Source organism: Eschrichtius robustus, chromosome 5, assembly GCF_028021215.1.
Source record: "Eschrichtius robustus isolate mEscRob2 chromosome 5, mEscRob2.pri, whole genome shotgun sequence".
NCBI lineage: Eukaryota > Metazoa > Chordata > Mammalia > Artiodactyla > Eschrichtiidae > Eschrichtius > Eschrichtius robustus.
The window spans coordinates 132,867,381-132,895,345 of NC_090828.1; positions in this window are offsets into that span (position 1 = coordinate 132,867,381).

A 27,965-nucleotide genomic window follows, 5' to 3' on the forward strand; every position below is an offset into this window, starting at 1 on the left:
TTCTGCCACTCCCTTCTGGCTTGCAGAGTTTCTGCTAAAAGATCAGCTGTTAACCTTATGGGGATTCCTTTGTATGTTATTTTTTGCTTTTCTCTTGCTGCTTTTAATATTTTTTCTTTGTATTTAATTTTGATAGTTTGACTAATATGTGTCTTGGCGTGTTTCTCCTTGTATTTCTCCTGTATGGGACCCTCTGCACTTCCTGGACTTGATTGACTATTTCCTTTCCCATATTAGGGAAGTTTTCAACTATCATCTCTTCAAATATTTTCTCAGTCCCTTTCTTTTTCTTTCCTTCTTCTGGGACTCCTATAATTCGAATGTTGGTGCATTTAATGTTGTCTCAGAGGTCTCTGAGACTGTCCTCAATTCTTTTCATTCTTTTTGCTTTATTCTGCTCTGCGATAGTTATTTCCACTATTTTATTGTGCAGGTCACTTATCTGTTCTTCTTCCTCAGTTATTCTGCTACTGATTCTTCTAGAGAATTTTTAATTTCATTTATTTTGGTGTTCATCATTGTTTGTTTGCACTTTAGTTCTTCTAGGTCCTTGTTAAATATTTCTTGTATTTTCTCCATTCTATTTCCAAAATTTTGGATATCTTTACTATCATTACTCTGCAGTCTTTTTTGGGTAGACTGCCTATTTCCTCTTCATTTGTTTGGTCTGTTGAGCTTTTACTTTGCTCCCTCATCTGCTGCGTATTTCTCTGTCTTGTCTTTTTGCGTAACTTACTGGGGTCTCCTTTTTGCAGGCTTCAGTTTCGCAGTTCCTGTTGTTTTTGGTGTCTGCCTCCAGTGGGTAAGGTTCATTCAGTGGGTTCCTGGTGGAGGTGACTGGTGCCTGTGTTCTGCCGGATGAGGCTGGATCTTGTCTTTTTGGTGGGCAGGCCCATGTCCAGTGGTGTGTTTTTGGTTGTTTGTGAACTTAGTATGATTTTAGCCAGCCTCTCTGCTAATAGGTGGGGTTGTGTTCCTGTTTTGCTAGTTTTTTCTCATGGGGTGTCCAGCACTGGAGCTTGCTGGTCATTGAGTGGAGCTGGGTCTTAGTGTTGAGACGGAGATAGCTGGGAGAGCTCTCGCCAATTGATATCACATCGGCTGGGAGGTCTATTCTGGTCCAGTGTCCTGAACTCGGCTCTCCCACCTCAGAGGCTCAGGCCTGACACTCGTCCAGAGCACCACGACTCTGTCAGCCACATGGCTTTTGGGAAGTGTGAGGTCTTCTGCCAGCATTCAGTAGGTGTTCTGTAGGAGTTGTTCCACATGTAGATGTATTTTCGATGTACTTGTGGGGAGAAAGGTGATCTCCACGTCTTATTCCTCCTCCATCTTGAAGATCCTCCTCAAGATATTTTAGACATGCCTATCTTTTGGGGCTGCCAAAGTAGGTGAAAGTAAAGGTGAAGTCTGAGTATCTGAAATCTGGCAAGGCGTGGTCATGGCGGGCCAGGGTTGCTCAAGGTGCAGGGGAGCCCGACCTTTAATGTTATTTTAAGTGGTCTTTTCTTGATTCAGTGGTTGCTTGTTTGCAGTGAGCTTTTGTCTGTTTTCCAGAGTTCTGAGTTGGTTCTGTCAATTTAGCTTGTTTTTGATGTTTCTATGGAAGTATAGGCATCAGGAGCTATGTACAATATTATTTTCCTGATATCACTCTCTCTCTAAATTATTTTTAAGCATTCCTTTCCTAAATATATCCTTCCCTGGAGAAATGGTTTGGGGACTCAATGTAGGCAGTATTGTTTTCCATATTTCTCCTCAGTATTTTATGAATATAGACATATAGGTATATTGATATATAGATATGAATTTTTAATAATACTTTATATCAAAAGCAGAAGTCACAAATTCTAATCAACCAAATTCTCTGTGATGATCTTTAAGGCTCACTGCATCTGTTTATTTTCATAACAGAAGCCGTTTGCTTTATGTGAGAACAGATGTATGTGTGATTATTTGCCCTGAAATACCCAAGCACTGGAGTAAAGCAGCAATTTACAATTGCTGCGTAAGAGTTCTTTTAAGTACACAATTAGTGAACAATGAAGAACTCATTACCTCTTATATCTTTACAGTCAAGGAAACAAACAATTAAAATTGGTGGTGTGAAAACATGTGTAGATAAACTTACATACACATAAACACACATCACACTATTCCAAGTTTCCTGAAACTGGAAAGCATCTGCTATCTTTATTAAAGACTTTCCTGTAGATGAAAAAATTAGCCAGAAGTTGGTTTTGCCTTGGTGTCCCTTAACCTTTTGATATTTGTTTCCATTATTTAAGTAATTATTTATTTTTGATAAAGAAGAGGGGAAAAACAACCATAGAAGAAACAGGGATCATAAGGAGAAAACTACCTTCATTCTTGATCTGGTAAATCTTTGCCAGATTAATCTCTATTTAGTTATCCCCTTGCTGATAATAGAACACTTATTAACAATTCCTCCAAATGAATTGTTGATTTTTCAGTAGCTTTATCTATGTTTGTGTAAATGGAAGATATGCTTGTTTACAATACCCTGCTCTGAATCATTTGTTTTACCATATATGGACTCCAACAGCAAGTGTACTATTAGTGCACTACAGCAATCCTGTTACAGTCATGGTCATCAATATTATGCTTTTCTAGGAAATTTTTGATACCTTCTCTTCTCTCAAATCTTTATCTGCTCTTCCCCCATATTCACCTTTCACTTTTAGGTGATGACCTTCCTTCTTCCACTGAGACATTTTCATCATAAGAGAAATCAGCTTCACTCATCCTGTGCTTGCCAACTAATATATATATATATATATATATATATATATAAAATATATATTATATATAGATAGGTAGATTCTACCTTTGTTCCCATTGCTACGCATAAGACCTTCCTGAGCCTAACCCAGCTTTATATACAGCCCAGATCTTCCCTAAAATTCTAGATGCATACATGGAACTGGCCATTCATCATCTTCTTTTGGAAGTAAACTAGGTACCTCAAAAATAATTTTAAAGTAAAATCTTTATTGGCTTAAAACATAAATAGTTAAGAGTATATAAAATATGATTATACAGTTCAATATATTTCTAAAAAGACAACGCACTGTTTACCAGCATCACAGAAGTCCCTCTTTTGTCTTTGCTGATAAGTATCAACCCCCCAGTTAACAATATCCTAATTCTTAATACTATAGGGTAGTTTTGTCTGTTTTTACACTTTATATAAATGTAGGAATCCTACAGTATGTACTCTTTTGCACCTATTTTATCTTAACGTTATTTGTGGGATGCATTCATGATGTTACAAAGAGTTACACAGCTGTATAATATTGTATAAATATATCATAAGTTACTGCTGGTCACTATTTAGTTTGCTTCTAGTTTTGGGGTGTTACAATAGTGCTGCTATAAAATTTCTTGTACGTGTCTTTTGGTGAAATTTGTGCACACCACTATTTGGCATATATCTCAGAGTGAAATTCCTCAGTATATGTATATTTTGCTTTAGTAGACACAGCTAGACAGTTTTCCAATGTGGCACCAATTTATACCCTCATCAGCAGTTTATGAGTGTAATCTCGATATCATATATCCAAAACCTAACTTCTTTCTGCCTACCACAATCTCTTCTAAAGTCATCTACCATTTGAATAAGTGGCAAATTTATTTTTCTGTTTGATCACTTATGTCAAAAAAAAAAAATCCTGACAACATTTTTAACTCTTATTTTTCTCATTGCTGTACTTCCAATCCATCAGCAAATCCTGAAGCCTCTCTTGAAAAAGCATGAGGCATACAAATGCATATCAATGGTATACCTACATATATTAGTACAACCACTTGTTCTAATCTGCCATGACTTCTTGGCTGTTTTTTTTTTTAAACAACTTTATTGGCATATAGTTGCTTTACAATGTTGTGTTAGTTTCTTCTGTATTACAAAGTGCATCAGCTATATGTATACATATATCCCCATATCCCCTCCCTCTTGTCTGGTTTTTAATTGGCTACATGTTCCATTCCATCTCTTACAGCTGGTTCTCCACTGAGCAGCCAGAGGAATTATAAAACATAAGCCATATCTTATCCTCATTGGTGACTCATCTCACTCAGAGTAAAAGACTCTTACAGTGGTCTCTCAGCCTTTATTACTTTGTCCCTTGTTTCTTATCTTACCTCATCTCCTGCCCCTTTCCTCTTGCCAACTACACCCCTGCCACACTGGCCTTCTTGCCATTGCTCAAATGTCTGAAGCATGGTCATATCTCTGGTACTTACACATGCTATTATTTCCAACCAAGTGCGCTTCTCCAGGAACCCAGTCTCTTCTCAAGTGTTAACTCATTACAACGTAAATATTAACCCCTGCACCTCCCTTGCACTCCCTTTTCCCTTACTTTCATTTGTCTGTGTAGCAGTTATTGAAATAGTAATTGTTTATTTACAAATTTACCAACAGTAGAGAAGATGTATGGCAAGAGTATGACTTTGTTTTATTCAATCTGTTTCCCAGTTACCTAGAACAGTGCCTAGGATGAACTAGATATTAATATGAAGTATATTTGTCAATAAATAAATGGATTTGTTTCCTCCATGAATAAGTAATTTTTAAAATAGAGTGTTAACCCGAAGGCATTTTTAAGAATTAAAGAATATTTAAAAGATAGTTTAGTCCAAATTCTTCTGTTCAAACTAAAAATCACAAGGGAGATACTCAGAGATACTAAGCAATATGGAAGCATTAATCAATTGTCTGTAAGACTAAAAGCATTTGTACTTCTAAAAAGTTAATTATTTGCATGTGTTAATTATAAATTGAGTACTATAACATTTTGATTACTTACATAAACTATATTTAGCATGATTCAATATTTCCAAATAGTCCTTGGTTACCCAGTGTTGTCATTAGACATAAGAATGATTGCTCTAAACTGTGATAACATTGTGGATTCTAACACTTTTTACATTTGCATGGATCAATGCCAAGATCAGAGATTTCTGAAATAATATGGATGTGGCAGCTACATAATCTCAAAAATTCCTCGGGCTTCCCTGGTGGTGCAGTGGTTAAGAATCCACCTGCCAGGGGCTTCCCTGGTGGCACAGTGGTTGAACATCTGCCTGCTAATGCAGGGGATATGGGTTCGAGCCCTGGTCTGGGAAGATCCCACATGCCGTGGAGCAACTGGGCCCGTGAGCCACAACTACTGAGCCTGCGCATCTGGAGCCTGTGCTCTGCCACAAGAGAGGCCGCGATAGTGAAGAGGCCTGTGCACCGTGATGAAGAGTGTCCCCCGCTTGCCGCAACTAGAGAAAGCCCTCACACAGAAACGAAGACCCAACACAGCCAAAAATAAATAAATAAATAAATAAATAAATAAATAAATAAATAAATAAAAGATTACTATTAAAAAAAAAAAAAGAATCCACCTGCAAATGCAGGGGACATGGGTTTGAGCCCTGGTCCGGGAAGATCCACATGCCATGGAGCAACTAAGCCCATGCGCCATAACTACTGAGCCTGCACTCTAGAGCCTACGAGCCACAACTGCTGAGCCCGTGTGCCACAACTACTGAATCCTGCACACCTAGAGCCCATGCTCCGCAACAGGAGAAGCCACCACAATGAGAAGCCCGTGCATCGCAATGAAGAGTAGCCCCTGCTCACCACAACTAGAGAAAGCCCGCACGCAGCAACGAAGACCCAACGCAGCCAAAAATAAATAAATAAAATAAATAGTTTTTTTAAAAATCCTCAATATGATCCACATTAGCACACTTGAGTTTTAAAATATTCAGTTCAATTGTGGTATCAATGAGAAAAATCATTAGAGATTAAAATGTTATTTTGCAGGGTTGTTATTAATAAATATCCATGCTAAGTGCTCATTCAATACAAGTTGGAATAAACTGGTTTAAGGGAAGCAGGAAGACCTTTTCCCCCAGATTCCTTTTTCCCTGGTTTTCTAATCCAAGATATTGCATATTTAACAATGAATTACTTCCCTTCGTCAAATATACATGTGAAGTAATAAGAAATACATATGTTGGTCTCTGGCTGTAGTCCCTGACACAGGGCTCGTAAAACCTTTGTAAATTGCTAAGTGATAAGAGAACTGGGAGCATCTTTCATTCTATTGAGGTGACTCTGGGTGAGCTCCTGAATGGGGATGGTCACCAGGAAGACCAATCCATGCTAAGAAGCTTAGAACTTTCAGCCTCACTTCTCATCCTCCAGAGAGGGGAGAGAGGCTGGCAGTGGAGTTAATAATTGATCTTGTCTACATGAGAAAGCTTCCATAAGATCCCAGTAATATGGGATCTTGGGAGCTTCCAGATTGATAAACATATTCACATTCCAGGGTAATGCACTCTATGGAGACAAACCTCCTGCACTCAGGACCCTCCCAGACCTTGCCCTACGTATCTCTTCAGCTGTGTGTTCATATGTATCCTTTATCACATCCTCCCTGAGTTCTGTGAGCTGTTCTAGCAAAAAATCAAAGTCAAGGGGCAGGAGGTCATGGGAATCCCTGATTTCTTGCCAAGCTGGACAGAAATTCCAGGTAACCTGGGGACCTACTATTGCAATTGACATGTAAAGTTGAGGGGCAGGGCAGTCTTACGTGACTTAGACCTTCCCCTGTGAGATTTGACGCTATCACCAGGTAGATAGTGTCAGAATTGAGTTAAATTGTAGGGACACCTGGCTCGTGTCACAGAATCACGTGGTGTGCCTAAAACCAGGGTGTCAGAAGTGAAATGTTCTGTGTGGTAGTAGAGAAAGACACAGGAGGAGAACCGTAGATTTTTCCAATAGAACACATTACGATATGATGATGTTAAATCCTATTCTGGGCTCAAGTTTCAATCAGAGAAGTAGGACAGAACAGAAAAGGACATTGAGGGGAAAGTTAGGATGTCATAGAGATTAGAATATCTAAAGACGGTACAGACGGAAGGCCCTAGAATCCAGCTTTTATTCCTTTTCTGTAGGTAGTGTGTGGACAAGAAGGGCTATGATATAATTCAGAGTGGTCATTAGTTATGCAGGACTGAGTCAGCCTGAGTCTTGTCTTCATCAATTTTGAACACTTGGACTTTGAGCAATTTCCATCATCTCTGTAGCCTAAAACTCTTTGTTGTCTAAGGATCATGATTCTTATTTTGTGCTAGGATTAAATAGGTAATGCTTTAAAGCTCTGGTTACATGGTTTAGATTAAATAAATATTATCTCTGCTTTTTTTCTACAGATGCTCTTAGAAACAAGTCCTGTGACAATTTTCTGAGTCTTCTTCTTTTTTTTTTTTTTTGGTTTGGGGTTTGTTGTTCCAAAATCAGGATTTCTGTATCAAGCAGACACAGCCTTAGTATGTGCTTCTCCTCTCTCCTGACATTTCACAGACTAGTGAAGGACATGGGAGTGATACTTAATGAATTTACATATTATAGTTACTTTGGTCTCTGAAGGTGAAAGATTCTGTTGAAATTCCAGGTACAGCTCACTGGTTGGATGGAAATGGACATATCTGAATGTATCAACCAACTCCAGCTGAATTTCAAAACCTCCAAGATCCATTGAACCATCAAGTACATTTGCAAATGTATTTTCACTTAACCTTTTTTGAATCAAAGATAATTTAAAGAAAAAAAATTTAGCTAAGTAGTTTGAGCCATTTACACTTATATCATCAAAATGCCATATTGCAAGCACTTTAAGCCATTTTGAATTCTTCTGATATGTTTAAAAGCCTTGAAAAAAGTGTGTTTTATATTTACAAAAAAGGAGCTGACATATATTAACAAAAGAGAACACACCCCAGGCGCTTGATTCTTAGAATATATTTGCAGTGATTCCTTCTCAGTGGTATCATAGATAAAATTTGACCCTTCTGCAAAGTTAAACACATACCTCTTTTTCCAAAACAAAATTTCCTCTTTATTTTCTCCTAAGCACAGAAAGAGGGTTTATATATAGGAATGTGAAGAGGTCCTTGCAGGGGAGGAATTTAGAAAAAGAGCAAAATTTATTAGTTAGAAAAGTTCTAAATATAATGGTGAGAATAAACTCCTCAAAAATATAGAGCATGCTCTGTGCCATTGGTAAGATGCTTTCTGTACCCTGTATGTTTCCATAAACCCCTCACAAATGCTGAAGGTCCACCCAGAAGTCTACCCCAGCCCAGAATCAAAAGGCACGGACACTTCACACAGGTTATTTTCTCCTGTCCTCCTTCTTTTATACCTTGCTTTTTACTCTGGTTTTCTTGGTGGTCATGGTGTTCCTGTAGATAGCAACACGTGCATTAAGGGGGAAAAAAAAATCATTCTGAGGATTTTTGTGTATGCAACTCTCATGTTTCATGAAGCCTCTTCCCCAATCATGATTATATGGGTTCCTCTTAGATGGAGGACCCAATGATGAGAGAGTCATTGGCTCCCATCACCCCTCCAACACTCTCTAAAGCCATCCTTGAAACTCAACAATTGAAATAAAAAGAGCTTTTAATAAAACAAAGTAGCTCCTCTGTCAGTGAGATTGTTGACCCAAAGTTGCTCCAAAATAAGCCCTCCAGAGCCAGCACTGGAGACCCCCCAGCGTGGTATGTCACTGACATATTTTTCTGTATTTCTGTGTGTGTGTGTTTGTATGTAGTTACGTACATAGACTTGTATATAGTCTATAGTTTTTTATTTCTGTGTATGTATATACATATTCTGTGTATGAGTATTTTTGTTTCCTGTGTATGTGTGTATTTCATGCCTGTGTGTTTATCTCATGTACACAAACAGGAATACATATATAGATATAGATGTATTTGTTTTTCACATACTTTTTTTTTAGACATAATGCTATCGCACACTTAATAGACTACAGTATAGTGTAAACATAACCTTTATGTGCCCTAGGAAACCAAAAATTTATGTGACTCACTTTATTGTGTTGGTCAGGAACCTAAGCTGCAATATCTCTGAGGTCTGCCTGTATATGTTTATCAGAAAATAACACCATCGGGTGTTGATGGGAAGAGACTTGTGGTCGGTTATTTTGATGAGAAGGGTGAACAGGGGAGCCTGAAATACACATTGCTGCCCAACATGTGAGGCATCTCAGGAGGGAGGGCAGTGGAGGAAACGAATGCACTGGGTACCCAAGGTTGGAAGGTTATATTAACAGGCAGGAAAAAGTAGTAGGAGATCAAACAAAACTTGGATCTTCCTGCAAACTTTGCCTCAAGTGAGCCTGTGAAATATATATAGGTAACAAGGTGAAGCCAATAAATATTAAAAGCATTTGAATAATTCCTATCCGAAGCAGAACAAGTTTGCTTCTTCTGTATTGCTAGTTTAGCCAAGTGTATGAACCATAGTATAGTCAGGACATGGAAGCAACCTAAGTGTCCATCGACAGATGAATGGGTGAAGAAGATGTGGCAAACATATATAATGGAATATTACTCAGCCATGAAAAGAAACGAAATTGAGTTATTTTGTAGTGAGGTGGATGGACCTAGAGTCTGTCATACAGAGTGAAGTAAGTCAGAAAGAGAAAAACAAATACTGTATGCTAACACATATATATGGAATCTAAAAAAAAAAAAAAAAAGGTTCTGAAGAACTTAGGGGTAGGACAGGAATAAAGACGCAGACATAGAGAATGGACTTGAGGACATGGGGAGGGGGAAGGGTAAGCTGTGAGAAAGTGAGAGAGTGGCATGGACATATATACACTACCAAACGTAAAATAGCTAGTGGGAAGCAACCGCATAGCACAAGGAGATCAGCTCGGTGCTTTGTGACCGCCTAGAGGGGTGGGATAGGGAGGGTGGGAGGGAGGGAGATGCAAGAGGGAAGAGATATGGGAACATATGTATATGCATAACTGATTCACTTTGTTATAAACAGAAACTAACACTATTGTAAAGCAATTATACTCCAATAAAGATGTTAAAAAAAAAAAAACCATGCCAAATGCTTTTATACTACAGGATTGGCTTCAATATGCAAAACTGTTGGCTGGCTACATAAGGGCCTCTTTATGGAAGATGTATCATGAAATAAATGATGCATTGCTTTTCTTTCTTTTTTACATTTTTGACAAAATTACAGACTTAAAAGTTGCTAGACTAATACAAAGTATTACCATATATTCTTTACCCAAATTCTCCAAATGTTAATATTAGTATATTTCTATATTTGTTTTGTCATGCTCATCTCCCCCTTTCTCTCTCTCCAGATAGTTAGATAGATAGATTATAGATAGATAGATAGATAGAGATATATGCACACAGTAGGTATCTGTGTATATAGATAGATATGTGTTTGTTGATCTATATAATCTATTACTTATTTATCATCTATCTGTTCTTTTTAAGAGTAAGTTGCAAGTATGATGTTTACTAATAAATATTTGCGTTTCCTTGAAATTGGGCATTCCTTTTCCTACATAAAAGCCATGATTATCAAAATCCAGAAATTGCCATTGGCAGAATAGCATTATCTAGTCTACACACAGTATCCTGATTTTATCAGCTGCCCCAATATTGTGCATTATAATCAAAGCAGATCACATTTAATGTGTTGCACTGAGTTGTTATGTGTCTTTAAGCCTCTTTTAATCTGAATGATCCTGTCTGTCCTTGGATATCTTGACATTGATATTTTGGATGAACATAGGTGATTTCATTTATTTTTCTTACTGAAGAATAGTTGATTTACAATATTATATTATTTTTGGGTGTACAACATAGTGATTCAATATTTTTAGATTATATCCCATTTAAAATTATTGCAAAACAATGGCTATATTTTCCTGTGCTGTATAATATATTCTTGTTGCATATCTATTTTATACCTGGTAGTTATTATATCTTAATACCATACTCCTACCTTGTTCCTCTCCTCATCCCTTTCCCCACTGGTAACCACTAGTTTGTTTTCTATACCTGTGAGTCTGTTTTGTTATATACATTCATTTGCTTTATTTTCTAATACCACTTGTAAGTAATAACAGAGTACTTGTCTTTCTCTGACTTATTTCACTAAGCATAATACTCCCTAGGTCCATTAATGTTGTTGCAAATGGCAAAATTTCATTCTTTTTATGGTTGAGTAATATTCATATATATTCATATGAATAATATATATATCACATCTTCTTTATCCATTCATCTATCAATGGGCACTTATGTTGCTTCCATATCTTAGCTATTATAAATAATGCTAATATTATAAATGTTCATAACAGCATTTGGGTACTGCTATGAACATTTGGGTACATGTATCTTTTAGATTTATGTTTTAGTTTTTTCAGATATATACTCAGGAGTGGAATTGCTGGATCAAATGATAACTCTATATTTAGTTGAGGAACTTCCACACTGTTCTCCATAGTGGCTGCACCAGTTTACATTCGCACCAACAGTGTACAAAATCCCCTTTTCTTCACGTCCTCGCCAACATTTGTTATTTGTGTTTTTTTTGATGATGGCCATTATAATGGGTGTGAGGTGATTTCTCATTGTGGTTTTAATTTGCATTTCTCTGATGATTAGTAATATTGAGCAGCTTTTCATGTGCCTGTTGGCCATCGGTATTCTTCTTTGGAAAAATGTCTGTTCAGGTCTTCTGCCCACTTTTTGCTTTTTTTTTTTTTTTTTTTTAATATTGAATGTATGAGCCATTTGTTTATTTTGGATATTACCACCTTGGTGATCATATCATTTGCAGATATTTTGTCCCATACAGTAGTTTGTCTTTTCATTTTGTGGATGGTTTTCTTTGCTGTGCAAAAGCTTTTAAGTTTAATTAGGTCCTATTTGCTTATTTTTGCTTTTATTTCTTTTGCCATAGGAGACAGATCCAAAAAAAATATTGCTATGATTAATGTCAAGTAGTGTTCTGCCTGTGTTCTCCTCTAGGAGTCTTATGGCTTCAGGTCGTACATTTAGTTCTTTAATCCATTTTGAGTTTACTTTGTGTGTGGTGTGAGGGAGTGTCCTGATCTCATTCTTTTACATGTAGCTGTCCAGCTTTCCCAGCACCACTTATTGAAGAGACTGTCTTTTCTCCATCTTTGTCATAGATTAATTGACCATAAGTGTGTGTTTACTTCTGGATTCTCTTTTCTGTTCCATTGATCTATGTGTCTGTTTTTGTACCTGAATTGGAATCTCAGTTCTATCTCTTAGTACCTGTAAGATTTGGGCATGTAATGACTTTAAACAATATTTTCCCCACTTACAAAATGAAGATGATATACACCTCACAACAAGCTATAAATAAAACCCTTGTGAGGGAAATCTTTCATTGTTTTCTAGAGAAATAGATTCAGTGGAAGAGAGTGAGAATAAATACACAGAATCTTAGGCTGAAAATTTGAAGATGGAGTTTTACAGAAGCCAAATGATAGAATAATTTAAATGTTCTAGTTTGACAAAGAAAAGCCCCTGCATGTGTAGATGTGGTAAACTTCATCTAGGAAAAAATTGGAAATACTATAAAAAATATTATTTAAATGTGATTAAGTGGTCAAATATATATATATATATATATATTAAATTTAGTACTGAGTGCATTATTTTTGTTTAAGCTTTTACAGTGATTATTTGGAAATATTATCTCACAGTAGATTTGCATCCACCATGCATCCTTTATCTTAATGAGGATCAGTTCAAGAAAGCCATATGAAAATTTGCAAGTTTGGTAATATTCCAAATTTGGACGGAGTGTGGAAACATAGAATCAATAATTATTGGTAGAAATAGTTATAAAATGTTTCATTCATCTATTCATTCATTAAATTGTATGCTTACTGTGTTCCAATAATTATGCTAGGAACTAGGGATACAAAAGTGAATAAATAAAATCTTTGAGCAAACATTTTTGAGAAAAGTTTAGGAAACACCTGCTAAAATCAGAAATAAGCATATGCTTCAACACAGCCATTCCATGGATAAAATTTAACCAAACCTATCCAGATAATTGTAGAAAGACATTCAGAACAGCATTATTTATAATAGAAAAAAAATAAAATTAGTTTAATGTTTACCTACAATAGTGGGTAACTTAACTACCTTAGGCTACAACTTTAATGATGTAATATTCTGGAGAGACTAAGAATTAGGTAGATTTTATTATAGAAGGAAAAGAGTGAACTGTATATTATTGCCCTATAATACAAATGTATGTGTCTCTGACGTGTCTCTATGCTTTCATCCAAAAATTTATATAAGAAACTGTTAACAATTAATTCAGGAAATTAGATGCACGGTATAAGTGAGGATAGAGACTTTTGCTTATCACAACTTTTACTACCATTTTAAAGTTTTTAACATATGCATGCATTAGTATTACTTAAAACATTAATGAACATCAAAAAAGATACAGATTAATGTTCCTTGATTTAAAACCCTATCCATTATTTTACCACATGCTGTCCTTATTAGGAGCTATGTGATCAAGCTCTTCTAGAATCTGCATGAGATAAAACATGGGAACAAATCTACACATATGACAGCTTTCATCTTCAAATTTCCTGTTGAAAGATCGAATTCATGTGAAAGAGAACTCTTGCTACCACTGCTGGAAACAAAGAGAATCTCCTCAAAGATGTTGATCAGGATGTGACAGAGAAAAGGGTAGAGAAAGTGGAACAAGGCTTAACTTCCCTAACAGTCACCATGGATTAAACCCATATGCTAACTGCCTGGAGGTTTCTTCCCAGCCCTGTCTCCATCCACACAGTGCTCTTTTTCTCCTTTCCAATTAACATTTTCTCAGTGACATTTGTGTGTCAGAAGAAAGGAATTCCAAAATTTTTGACTCCATAAAATTTTTCTGTTCTTGACCTTAAGACAAAAATTTAGATTCAAACACAGAATTAAACCATTAGCAGAATAAACATAGGATTCATATCTTTCATATAAATTAGGGAGTGAGAGGAGACATGATTAATAAGACCAGGAGGGAAAAATTACAAGAAAACATAATAAACATAGAACACAGAAAAAGAAAAGTAACACTAACAACACATGAGTTTCTTCATATATATAATTTTGTAAAAAACATCTAGCTCCATCTCTTTTATGAATGTAGATGTAAAATTCCAAAATAAAATATTACCAAACTAATCCAGCATGTCATGAGTTACTCTGGTATCATACAGGAATGCAATTTCCTTCTGAAAAGCATAAAATTTATTAATTTAATCCATAATGTTAATATGTTACAGAAGAAAACAACATTAAGCTGGGTCAGTGTTTCTTAGCAGGGACATCGATTGCATTTGAGGAAAATACTGCCATGCATGGCAGAAGCTTTGGCATGTCCGGCGTCTCCCCAGTGAATGCCCCTAGCACTCTCCAGTTACTGGAGCGACCAAAAATATGGACTCTCCTTTTTTGCACCACGTTCAAATGCTCCCTGAGGGAGACTGTCTCAGGTTGAACATCATGTCTACATAGAAACTAAGAAACTTTCATCAGGTTTAAGACCCATTCATTTGTATCCCCTTAAGTCTTAATACAGTGGGAATAGTTATGATTGTCTTTAGAGATAAAAACAGCGAATATCCTTCTTAAAGGTGAAATGGTGGAATCCATTGCATTAAAGTCAGAAATAAGAAAAAGAAGCTGATCTCACCACTATTATTCATCATTATGGGGAGGTCATGCCTATGTCAGCATCAAAAATGGGGGAAAAAGGAGAAATAAATCTCTATTTCTTAAGTCTTAATGGTAGTTAAGGGAATCATCTCCCTGACAAATCAAAGAGATGTATAAGTAGTCAAAAATAAATAAATAATTGCATGAGTATACAAACGTGTGTGTGTTTGTGTGTGTGTGATGTAAGAAGACACATAAATACAACTACATAAGTATATAATGGTAGTGTATATATCAACAGTAAATAATTTAAAATGCAATGAAAAGGAAAACCCCAATTGCAGTAACAAGAAAAGTTTAATATGGGAAAGCAAACAATAATTTTGAAGACCTGTATGAAGAAAATATTAAACTTAATTCATGGACGTAAATAAAATTGGAATTAACGGAGAAACAGTCTGGATTCTCTCCCAAATAAACATTTTAAGCACAACTCCTGTAGGTGGGAATTTAGTATATGATAAAACTAGTATTTCACTTCAGTGATGATAGGATGTATAATTAAATCAAAGGTTTTATGTCAGATTCTCAGTGGAATTTTGATATTTGCTTGATATTTTGAAAAAAAAATTCTGAAATTCACCAGGAAGAACAAATTCTGTAAAGTAGATAAGATAACTTAAAAATAAGAATAATTAGGCAGTATTTACCCTAAAAAAATAAATTATGTAATAAAGATATATTAGTTATAGCAGTGTTGTATTAACACAAAGGAAAGGACAGGTTACAAAGTTCAGAAACAGATTCAACTGCAAAAAGACTTTAGCATATGAGACAGATGTCACTTTAAGTTAGTAAGAAAAAAGTATGTTCTTTAGAAATATTTAGGTCAATATTCTGAAAAAAAGAAGTTCTATAGTTACTTTATAATTTTCACCAGAATAAATTGTAGAAGGACTATATATTTAAAAATATTAAATAACATTCCAAATCTACTAGGCAAAATTTAGAGTGGAAATAAAGACACACAAGTTTATGGTATTAGAAAAGTTTCTTTTCAGATTGACAGTCAAGTAAAAGCACAAAAGAGGAAAAAATAAAAGACTGATAGGTATAAGTACCTATAAAGGTAATAGTTTTAAAATAATAAACATAGACAACAAATTAAGGACCGGAAAGTAAACTAGCAAAAGTAATAGATAACTGATTCACATATGAAACAAAATGATTAATATCTCTAATTAGAGCATTTTATAAATCAATAAGAAAAGACAATAACTAGTAAAAATGAGCAGAGAGTATTAAAGGACTTATCACAAAAGTGAAAAGTTTTAAAGAGACATAATGTGAAAAGGCATTTATCCTCACAAGCAAAGAAATGCAAATAAATACAATGGTATGTTTTGTCTATCAGAGTAGATAGACAAATAGATGATTTTCAAGAAGACATTCAAGAAGGGTTCAATGAAGGGACTGTTTACAAATATGTGCATAGAAGTAAGAAAACCCATAAGAAAAGGTGACTGGACTGCATAAAGTAAGTCACTGCTACCCTTGCCTGAAGGGACAAGAGAGTGCATGGTTTCCAATAAGAGCTACAGTGGGAAGAGAGGGCTACCCAACAAGAGCTGTGATCTTGATAAACCACTGCAAAACCGCATCAAAAAAGGAGGAAGAAAGGATGATCAATCCCTTTTGGTCCTATGATCTGGATAAAACCAATTGGAATTGACATGGCAAGACAGCTAGGCTGTATAGGTCCATAGAGAATACCAAACAAGGGTGAAAAATGAACCTTAGGACTCAAATGCAGAATATATAATACAAAGACCTAATAAATCATTAAGCAAATATAAGGCATAGATAAAAGTTTGAGAGAAGGGAGAAAAGTTGCTCATGTGTCCTCTGTGCAGTATCACCTAAGGAAGCTTTTGGGTAGAAGAGGTAAAGGACCATAAGAGTAATATAAAACAGGAAATCATACATTATGAAAAAATTCTTGAAGATGAGTCATAACATAAGGAGAATGAAGAAAAATAAGGAGAAAGTGAGTAAGTGAATGGAGAATTAGAAATGGTCAGAGAAGGGACAACAGAAGGAAGAGACAAAGGAGAAAGAGGATGGATATGGTCTCTAGCAGAAATGAAAAAAGGATAGACTTGTGGTGGATTTTTGTAGTAGAAAGAAAGAAGAGGTTAGACTCACTCCCAAATTAACTTCTGGCCCATCCTTCTCTAGTTCTTTCCCTCTCAACACCCTCATATCTAATTGATCTTATTCAGTTTTTGACCAGTGGTTTTCCTCCCAATGTCCCCTATTCTGACTATTCTGTTTCATATCACCCTCCGGATCCCTATACCCTGTTCAATTTTCCCGTCATCTGTTGACATACAATATAATTTACTTCTTCGTATAAGTATTGTGTAGAGTCTGTTCAGCCATGTAAAACTAAGCTCTAAAGGGCCAAAGATTTTGTTTAGTTTATTCATGGATGTATCTTAAAGGCTTAGTACAGTTCCTGGTACAAAGTAGGTGCTTAAGAAATGTTGTTAAGTGAATGAAGAAATAAATGAATGACTCACAGAGACTACCTACATAGCAGCACAACTGAAGCAAGTTCTGTTTCACCATATCGTCCCATTTTGCAAATTGACTGGTTGCTTTTCCCTCCTGACAGAGTCTCCATAAGAAAGAATAATCTCCACATCCTTGTACTGGCTTTTCTTTTTGTGAACCACGTGGTCAGATATAACCGGATTCTTATGCTGAATAAACACTTATGACTTTGGGTAAATTATGTAGCATCTCTAAACATCTGGAAAATTAAAGTAACAATCCTTTATTTGGGGGCTTGAGAAAGACATCAGGTACAAAGTATGTACCAAATAATTCATTGTTATTTATTTGCCTTTCACGTACCTCCATGCTCTTGCTTCAAAAAGGACCACAGCTTGGGGGGGGAAAAAAAAAACCTATGAAATCTGTTTTGCCTTAAATGGAGCAAACATTGAAAATATCCCCAGAGGCAACCTGTACCTGAGAAATTTTATTCTCAGCTTTGCAAATCTGATACGTGAAAAATTTGGCAAAGGATCAGACATGCAGCCATGGGTTTAGATACTTATCCAAAATTACCTTCTGAACATTCTGAAATTTTCTAATTGCTAATTGCCAATCAAGGGCTGTTTTGTAAGGCTTGATTCCCGCCCAGCTCCCACAAATGTTAATAGACTTTTAATTTAAACCCAGAAATGCAAAACAGGCTCATTTTTGGTCTGAGATCAGTCTTTAACAGTTGCCATTTTGTTACTTTTTTTTCAAAATATATTTTAGAGGCAAGAAAATTTGGCCAAGGAGCATAGCACCTTTTGTTAACATTCATTCCCTTGCATATGCCAATCTCTGAAATTCATGTTGGTTTTATAATCTTCATGTAAAATAAACAAATGAAAATAAGTGAAGTTTTAAATTTTTGAAGTTTTAGGTCAAAAGAAATTCAAGTTTCTGGGTCCAAGGAAAAAGATTAACAACCATATTATACATTACCCAGTGAAACAAAGCAGCATTGACTTTAAATAAATCAGCCAAGAGGTGGTGAACTTGATCAAATAGTAAGAAATAGTGTCTGGTTTCTATTCTGGACACACAATTCAAAAAAGTACCTAGTTTGTGAATGTATTTTAATCCTAACTTTGTGAAGGAGAAAACAAAGTCTTAAAAGCCTAGGGAAGCACTAAGTAAGTTGCGTGAGTATTTGGTCAGTAAGTTCCAGAGACTATCTGAAGTCAGGATGTCTGATTCAAGACATCTAATCTTAATTGTCTCTTTGTCCATTTATGCTAGTAAACTATCCCAAGGAAATCTAAAACTTTGTGAATATGATGGATATCAATCTCTTGGTTATTATATCACAAAGGAGAAAGGATGTCACAAAAGCATTTAAGTTCTCCAATCAATCAACTTTGAAGTAATCAGGAGAAGGATATGCTGGGTAGGCTTGGTCTAATCATATAAATCCTAAACATAAGGGTCTAAAAGCCTAAGAGGATTTCCATCTGTCCTGGAAATTAGTCAGAGGGATTTCTACACTTACAAAGAAATTAGTCTGCCAATAACCATGGGATCTTGGGAGAAAATTCTAAGCTTCAGATGGTACTATAGCCCAGGCTACCTACCACCTTGATCACAAACTTTGTAAGACCCTGAGTAGAGGCCTCAGCTAAGCTGAACCCAGACTCCTGACCCACAGAAACTGGGAGATAATAGATGTATGTGATTTTAAGCCACCAAGTTTGAGGTAATTTATCACGCACAATAGAAAACTAATATGTACTAAATAAGGATAATAATGCAATGCTCGGATAACTTACACAGATGCAAAGGTCTATATTTATTCTCACTACAGCATTTTGAACACATCCTATCCATCCTTTGAGCTTAACTCTTCTCATCTAAAAAAATGAGACTTGCACTTAATTTTCACTTTTTCTTCCAAGCAATTTGCTTGCAACTTGATATAGCTGATAATAGAAGCTTCAAATATTGAATATGGGAAAAGGATGAAATAGTAGAGGACAACGTTTTCTTCTAATATCCTAAAACCACAATTATAGACCTTCATTTTCTCCACTTCAGAGTTGCCCCATTGCTACTTTGCTTTGTTTCCCCTATTTCTCTGCCCCTCTTTGATTCAAGCCTCCACAAATATTATTGTGTAAATAATTCATACTGCTTTAGGAGGCCCTATCATAAAGCTTTACAGCTAGGCCACAAATGCCGTAGTTCCCTTTGGATAAGGTAACTGTTTCTATTAATAACTTTAAAAAACCCAGTTTAGAAGTCAAACTAGAATCAATTAAAATGAATAATACACTCAAAACACCTAGGGAGAATGACCCTAATCCCAAGAACTATAAATGTGAAAACAAACACTCTGTGAACTCATTTCAATTAAATTATCTTAGGTGAGTGTTCAAATGCCCAGAAAGTTTTAATACCTACTAAATAAATCACTGTGTGTCATAGGGTTGGGATTAAATGTTCTCTCCTCTTCCTCAATTTCCTTCTTTTTCCTAGATTCTGGAACATACTAAGGCTTCAAATAGCTAAAGAGGGCATTTGGTAATAAGTCTATGTCATAAGAGAAATGACTCTTTTGGCACAATTATGCTGTGAGTATAACAATACTGACAGCGCAGAAACACTGATTGACTGGTACCTACACCAAAAATAATATATCTCAGTTTATATTTTAGTGATATTGTTTCTTTTTTACTGTCATTGAAATATAGTTGATGTACAATATGATGTTAGTTTCAGGTATACTACATAGTGATTGGGCATTTACATATTTTAAGAAATGATCACCACAATAAGTTTAGAAACCATTTGTCCCGTACACAGTTATTATGATATTGTTGACCATATTCTTTATGCTGTATTTATTTTCTAATGGAAGGTTTGTACCTCTTAATCCCCTTCGCCTATTTTGCCCCCTCCCCAACCTCCTACCCCTCTGACAACCACCCTTTTGTTCTCTGTATCCATGGATCTGTTTTCATTTTATTTTGTTTGTTTGTTTGTTTACATTCCTTTTATAAGTGAGATCATATGGTATTCATCTGCTGACTTATTTCACTTGGTATAATACCTTCTAGATTCACCAGTGTTGTCACAAAGGGCAAAATTTTATTTTTATGGCTAAGTAATAGTCTAGTGTGTGTGTGTGTGTGTGTGTGTGTGTGTGTGTTCGTGCAACGTTTGATTTATTCATTCATCTAATAATGCAAATTTATGTTGCTTCCATATCTTGGTTACTGTAATTAATGCTGCAATAAACATTGGGGTGACTATATCTTTTCAAATTAGTGTTTTTGTTTATTTAGGTAAATACAGAGAAGTTAAGTTGCTGAATTCTATGGCAGTTCTATTTTTAATTTTTTGAGACATCTCCGTACTGTTTTTCCATTGTGACTATACCAATTTACAATCCCACCAACAGTGCAGAAGGGTTCCCTTTTCTCCACATTCTCAACAGCACTTGTTATTTGTTGTCTTCTTGATGACAGTCATTCTGACAGGTGTGAGGTGGTATCTCATTGTGGTTTGATTTGCATTTCCATGTTAATTGGTGATGTTGAACATCTTTTCATGTGTCTGTTGGCCATCTGTATGTCTTCTTCAGAAAAATGTCTATTCATGTCCTCTGACCATTTCTAAATTGGTTACTTTGTTGTTTTGACATTGATTTGCATGATTTCTTTTTATATTTTAGATATTAACACTTTACCATATATATTATTTGCAAATATCTTCCCCCATTCAGTAGGCTGCCTTTTTGTTTTGTTGATAGTTACCTTCATCGTTCAAAGCTTTTTAGTTTGATGTAGACCCATTTGTTTATTTTTGTTTTTGTTTCCCTTGGTTGAGGAGACAGGTCCAAAAAATATTTCTAAGAACCTATGTCAAAGAGTGCACTGCCTATGTTTTCTTCTAGGATTTTATGGTTTTAGGTCTTACATTTAAGTCTTTAATTTACACTGAGTTTATTTTTGTATATGAGCTGAGAAAGTAGTCCAGTTGGATTCATTTGCATGTAGCAGTCCTGTTTTCCCAACACCATTTATCAAAAGGACTATTTTTTTCCCATTGTATGTTCTTGCCTCCTTTTTCAGAGGATAATTGGCCATAGAAACATGAGTTTATTTCTGGGCTCTCTATTCTAGTCCATTGATCTATGTGTCTGTTTTTGTGCCAGTACCATATTGTTTTGATCACTGTAGCTTTGTAGTATAGTTTAAAATCAGAGAGCATGGTACCTGCAGCTTTGTTCTTCTTTCTCAAGATTGCTTTGGCTGTTCAGGGTAATTTATGTTTCTGTACAATTTTTAGAATTATTTATTCTAATTCTGTGAAAAAAGTCATTGGTATTTTGATAGGAATGTCATTGAATCTTAAGATTGCCTTGGGTAATATGGTCATTTTAGTAATATTAATTCTTTCAATCCATGAACATGGTATATTTTTCTATTTGTTTGTGTTGTCCTCAATTTCTGTCATCAGTGTTTTATACTTTTCAGAGTACAAGTCTTTTACCTCCTCGGTTACATTTATTCCTAGATATTTTATTCTTTTTGCTGCAGTTATAACTGGGATTATTTTCTTAATTTCTCTTTCTGATAGTTTGTTATTATAGTATGGATGCACAGTGGATTTCTGTATATTAGTTTTGTATTCTGCAACTTCATGGACTCCATTTATTACTTCTAATACTTTTTTGGTGTTACTGTTAGGAATTTGTATATATATTATCATGTCATCTTTACTTTTTCTTTTCCAATTTAAATTCCTTTTGTTAGTTTTCCTTGTCTGATTGCTGTGGTTAGGACTTTCAACAGTATGTTGAATAAAAATAGCAAGAGTGAGCATTCTTGTCTTGTTGCTAATCTTAGAAGAAACGCTTTCAGCTTTTCATCAATGACTATGATGTTAGCTGTGGTTTCGTCATACACAGCTTTCATTATGTTGAGGTATGGTCCCTCTATGTCTACTACCTTGAGAGTTTTTAATCTTAAATCGATGTTGAATTTTGTCAAAAGCTTTTTTTGCATTTATTGAGATGATCGTATGAATGTTACTTTTTAATTTGTTAATGTGTGTTATGCTGATTGATCTATAGTTCTTGAACCATCCTTGCGTCCCTGGAATAAATCCCATTTGATCATGCTGTATAACCTTCTTAATGTATTATTGACTTCGGTTTGCTAATATTTTTTAAGGATTTTTGCTTTTATGTTTATTAGTGATATTTGCCTATAATTTTCTTTTTTGTGGTGTCTTTATTAGGTTTTGATATTAAGGTGATGCTGACCTCATGGACGGAGTTCAGAAACATTCCTTCCTCTTTAATTTTTTGGAATAGTTTGAGAAGGATAGGTGTTAATTCTTCTTTAAATGTTTGGTAGAATTCACCTATGAAGCAATCTGATTCTGGACTTTCATTTATTGGGAGCTTTTACTATTACTATTACTATTACTATGGTTATTATTATTATTATTACTGATTCAATTTCATTACTCAAATTAATCTGTTCAGAGCTCAGAAGCTCAGGCTCTTCCTATTCTACCTTCTTGGTCACACACCCTTTAGCAATATTATTCTGAATCTAGTATTAAAAATAAGAGGTGGAGAGTCCAGGAGGAAGACCAATTAAGAGAATTTGTCTATAGTCCTTAATAAAGATGGTGAATTAAACAGAACTAAACCAACAGCATTAGGATTGGGAAAATGCCTGTAACTCAAAAAGCACAGGTGAGATTAGACTGACAGGGTTTGAGATTGATTAGCTAAGAAGAGTGATAGAGAAGAAGAGTTAAGGTGGTGCTCAGGTCTCCATCATGAGAGAAAAAAACGACCAAACACGTCAGAAAAGTAGTCCAGTTAGTGGCGTGGAAAAGGGATGATCTTTATTTCTGCATTAAAAAAAAAAAAAAAAAAAAAAAAGATTGCCTGTGGAACTTCCAGATTTGTCTACCAGAGAATTGAAGATATGTGCCTAAAACTCAGGAGGTGTACTTGAGTTGAAAAAACATTTGAAAATCATCAGGATTTGGACAATAATTAAAATTAAAAGAGTTGATTGGATTGCTCAGAGGGAATGGACCATATAAAAAAAGGATGCTGAGGCCAGAATCCAAGCCTGACAAATGGGCAGGGGAAGAGGAGCCTGCCGAGGTCCTGAGGAGAAGGAAAATAAGGACAGTGTCTTTTCACAGAGGTCAAGAGAAAGGACTGTTTCGAGGACAAAGAAATGTTCAATAGCTTCAAATACTGCTGAAAGACTTAGTAAGGACAGGAATATTGTTGCATTTGGCATTTGGCTTATTTGACTATTTTGCTGTTATAAATATTGCTATAATAAATAAACATTATCGCCTAACAATACCTCTATAATTTATGTGGCAGAGCTGTTTAGCTTCTGACAAAATTGTCTTTTCCTACTTTGTGGACATAGCTAGACAACATATTCAAATCTCCTTCCAGTTGTGTGAAGTTATATGGCTAAGTTGTGACAAAAATAAAACCAAGTCACCAACAAAATTAGCAAAAGCCATATATTCATGTGTTTGTGCTGTATGAGAACCCATCTGCCATCACTTTAGTTTCAGTAGTAGAATGTCTTAGTTAGCTCATGTTGCTATAATAAAATACCATAAATGAGGTGGCTTAAACAGCAGACATTTATTTCCCACGATTCTAGAGGCTAGGAAGTCCGAAATCAAGGTGCTGGCAGATGTGGTGGCTGGTGGGGGCCCACTTCCCGGCTTGTAGACCACTGCCTTCTTGCTGTGTGCTTACATGGCCTCTCCTAGGTGTATGTTCATGGAGAGAAGAAGAGGAAGCAAGCTCCCTGGTGTCTTTTCTTATAAAGGTCCTAATCCCATCATGGGGGCTCCACCCTCATGACCTCATCTGAACCTAATTACCTCCCAATGGTCCCACCTCCTGATACCATCACATTAGGAGTTAGGGCTTCAACCTATGAATTTTGCAGGGGACAAAAACATTCAGTCCATAATATAGATTAAAAATAGGAAACACATGAGACAGTTTCTGCTTGGCAAGCATCTATTAGTGTGGAATTTGGAAGCCAGGAAGTGTTTCTAATTTGCCTTCCAGTACATTTGGGACTCCTTGCTTTGTTGCAAGGTGTTAGCAAGCAGTTTGGGGTATTTTGGAAAAAGAAGAGGAAGATAATTCACTGTGGATGATTATTTCCTGGATCAAGTGAAGATCTACGTGCTGCTTTTTTGCAGGCAAACTATCATGACGGTCCTTAAGGGGGTTTGGGATTAGCTGGTAGGATAAGCAGGTTCTCAATTCTAACCGATAGTAGAACATGAACTAAAGTGAAGCACTGCTTACCAGCTTGGCTCATGAAAGCTCCCAGGCATGTTCCTCCATGTTCTTGCATTTGTTTGGCTTTTGCCTTTATTCTGTTACCTTAAAAACCACTGTACAAGACAAGTCCATTTGGATGCTTGAATCAACACTTGAAGAAAAGTCCAATTAGGAATATCACTTTGGAAATGACCCAATTTCATTCCTTTTTATGGCTGAGTAATATTCCATTGTATATATGTACCGCATTTTTATCCATTTATCTGTCGATGGACATTTAGGTTGCTTCCATGACCTGGCTATTGTAAATAGTGCTGCAGTGAACATTGGGGTGCACGTGTCTTTTTGAATCATGGTTTTCTAAGGGTGTATGCCCAGTAGTGGGATTGCTGGGTCATATAGTAGTTCTGTTTTTAGTTTTTTAAGGAACCTCCATAGATGGGTGGGATAGCAGGAGAGGGAGGTCCAAGAGGGAGGGGACATCTGTATACATATAGCTGATTCACTTTGCTGTACAGCAGAAAGTAATGCAACATTGTAAAGCAACTATACCCCAATAAAAATAAATAAGTATAAAATAAAAAAATAAAACTCATGCAATTGGAGAGAACCGAAAATGTAAATTAAAATGTAAATATAAAAAAACAGTAATATCACTTTGGGAGATATAAACTTCTATCTTGTTACTACTTTGGAAATGGAAGTTTATTTTCATCAGGTAAATTTTTGGAAAATATTTCACAGGATTTTTTCCTGTCTTTAGTTTTTCTTTACTTTCTAAAAATTTCTATAGTAAGCATGTATTTTATAACAAAGAAATATAGATTATAAAATCCAAAAAGAAGTTCACATGGAGAAATTATTTAATGTTAATAAGTTCTAGTTTCTTCATTCTTCATGTATTAAAATGAGGAAATTTTATATGATTTTTCATATTCCTCTCTCTAGGATAATGTATGATTTATAACACCAGTTAATGGAATCAAAGTATAGCGTATTTCACTTTTCATGATGTTTATTGACATTAAGTGAAAAAATGTGAGAGAAAGACATTGTTTTAAAAGGAAAAAGCTATACAAGAGGTTGCTGTGTAAGTTGGGGGTGCTACATTTCCCTTTCCCAGTGACAGTCTGTCCTGCTGACTTGGGTAAAGTTACCCTGAAAGGAATGTTTATGAGGGGTTAATTGCTGTCTTGGCTCTGTCTGTCAAATTCCCGTTTTCACTTTTTCTAAGTTTTAGGAACAGCAAGCCATTTTATTTTTATTGAAATAAATTGCAGATTTATTGGTTAGCAGTATCTCTCCTACTTTTCTTTGCATCGCCTTCAGAATCTGGCACATTTACTTAAATACATGAGTCCCTTAATATATTTTGTCCAAATAACTTGAACTGAAACACATCTATAACACAGGACCACTTTTCAATTGTTAGTAAATCACCTCATAATTAAATTATCAATTTTCCTCCAGTTCAAAGATGAAATTCCAGAAATCCCATTTATCTCTTCAAACATTTCAACAGGTTTTATACCGGTCACTAGAATCTATCAACAATGCAGTACAGGTCCATACAATGCAAGTGTTGGTAAAGGAAGTATCTACTACTTATTCATTAAATAAAGTTTATAGAATACATACTATGTCAAAAACAGTTATGGAAACTGGGGATGTAGCAATGAACAAAAATGACCCAAGTCTTGCCCCACACCCCGCTTAATTTAAATTTGCATGGGAGCAATATTTGCTGCTTAAAATATATCATCACCAGTAACCCTCTCCATTCTGTGGGGAGGCATCACCCTCTGGATGTGACATGTGGATATAGTGAGGCTTAGAGAAGTGACGTAACTTGCTCCATGCCACTCTTCAAGTGACAGAGCTGTGATTCCATCACAGGCACACCTTAGTTTCAAAGCCGGCTGTCTTTGTTTTGTGTTCATTGTCTACATACAAAGTTGATTGAAACTTATAAAGAAGACTTTAATAATAACATACTGCATTATGCTCCAGATTAGCTGGCAATATTTGCTGCTGATGAATGCCGTCATCCCCTTAAAGCTACTATTTCCTTGTTTAATAGATTTATAGGCTTGCACTCCTGGCTGGACTCAGCTGTCTCCGTTTATAGTTGTTAAGGTTCTTCTCAATACATTCTTTCTTTTTTCCTTTATACAACTTCTTCCTGATGGAGTTTATCTACCTGTATATTGTTAATTACTATGTATATTATGATGGAATCCAAATCTGTTAACCAACATTTCAGAAACAAAGACCTGATTGAAATAAAGAGGTGTTCCCTTGGGTTCTTTTTTTTAGAACTGCAGCCCAAAAGACAGAGTTTGAAGAAGCACTTGTGTTCTGCTGGACCACGGAATGGAGGAGGCTTATAAAGGCAAAAACCTCAAGGCCACAGTTAGCTACATGACTTGTTTATCAAGAATTATAATTGCACCTGGAAAGAAGTAAGGGTGCTTGTTAAAGAGGAGTGGTTGGGATACAAAATGGTTACATAGTTACAAGGGGAACTGATGTGAGACCACTAGGTTGCAGCGGGCAGATGGTGCTTTAAAAATTGCTGGTATCCTTGAGTTTAGTGCAGTTCACAGAAAATTCCAGTTCTCAGTGGTGCAGGGTTGTGTCTGAGACCAGATCCTCAGTGGTCCCCTGACTCTATTTTGCACACCTGAACTGTGACCACTCCATTATCTAAACTCAGACCACACTCCTGGATATCAGACACATGTACTGAAATGACTACTGGATATAACTATTTAGATATTACTGAGACATACCGAAAATATTTTATAAAAATAGACTTCTTACAACTCCTCAGTACGTTCACAGCCACCACACACACACACACACACACACACACACACACACACACACAGATACACACAGACAGACACACACACAGACACTACAAACATACACACACACACAGACACTACAGACATACACACAGACACACACACACACACAAGAACTACAGTTCTTCTGTATTCTCCAAAGGAATGGCATCCCTATCCATCCACTTATTGAAGGCAAGAAAAAATTATAATTTGAGCATCTTTCATTTCCTGCATCCATTCCATAGTCATACCAATACTATTACTTAAATATTTCTCACACACATCTACTCTCTCCTTTTCCATTCCTACCTCAGATTTATTGTTCTGTGGACTATAGTTAGTTATGGGCAAAGGTCTGACTCAGTGAATCTCATGTTAATTCAGAGGGTGCTGATTTCACTGTGGGTCCTCTGAATGTCTGTGGCGGTCTCTGACAACATCTCGGAGCCTGGCCCACAGCTCTGATTGCATTGAGGTTTGAGGAGGCTGTGATATGTAAGTGACCTGGGAGACTGAGGCCAATCAGAACTGATAAATGACCCAATGGCTCTGGTGCCAGGACGTTCTTTATGAGGTGTGTAGGGCTGGGCAATGTTCAGTCACCAAAAACCTCTTAA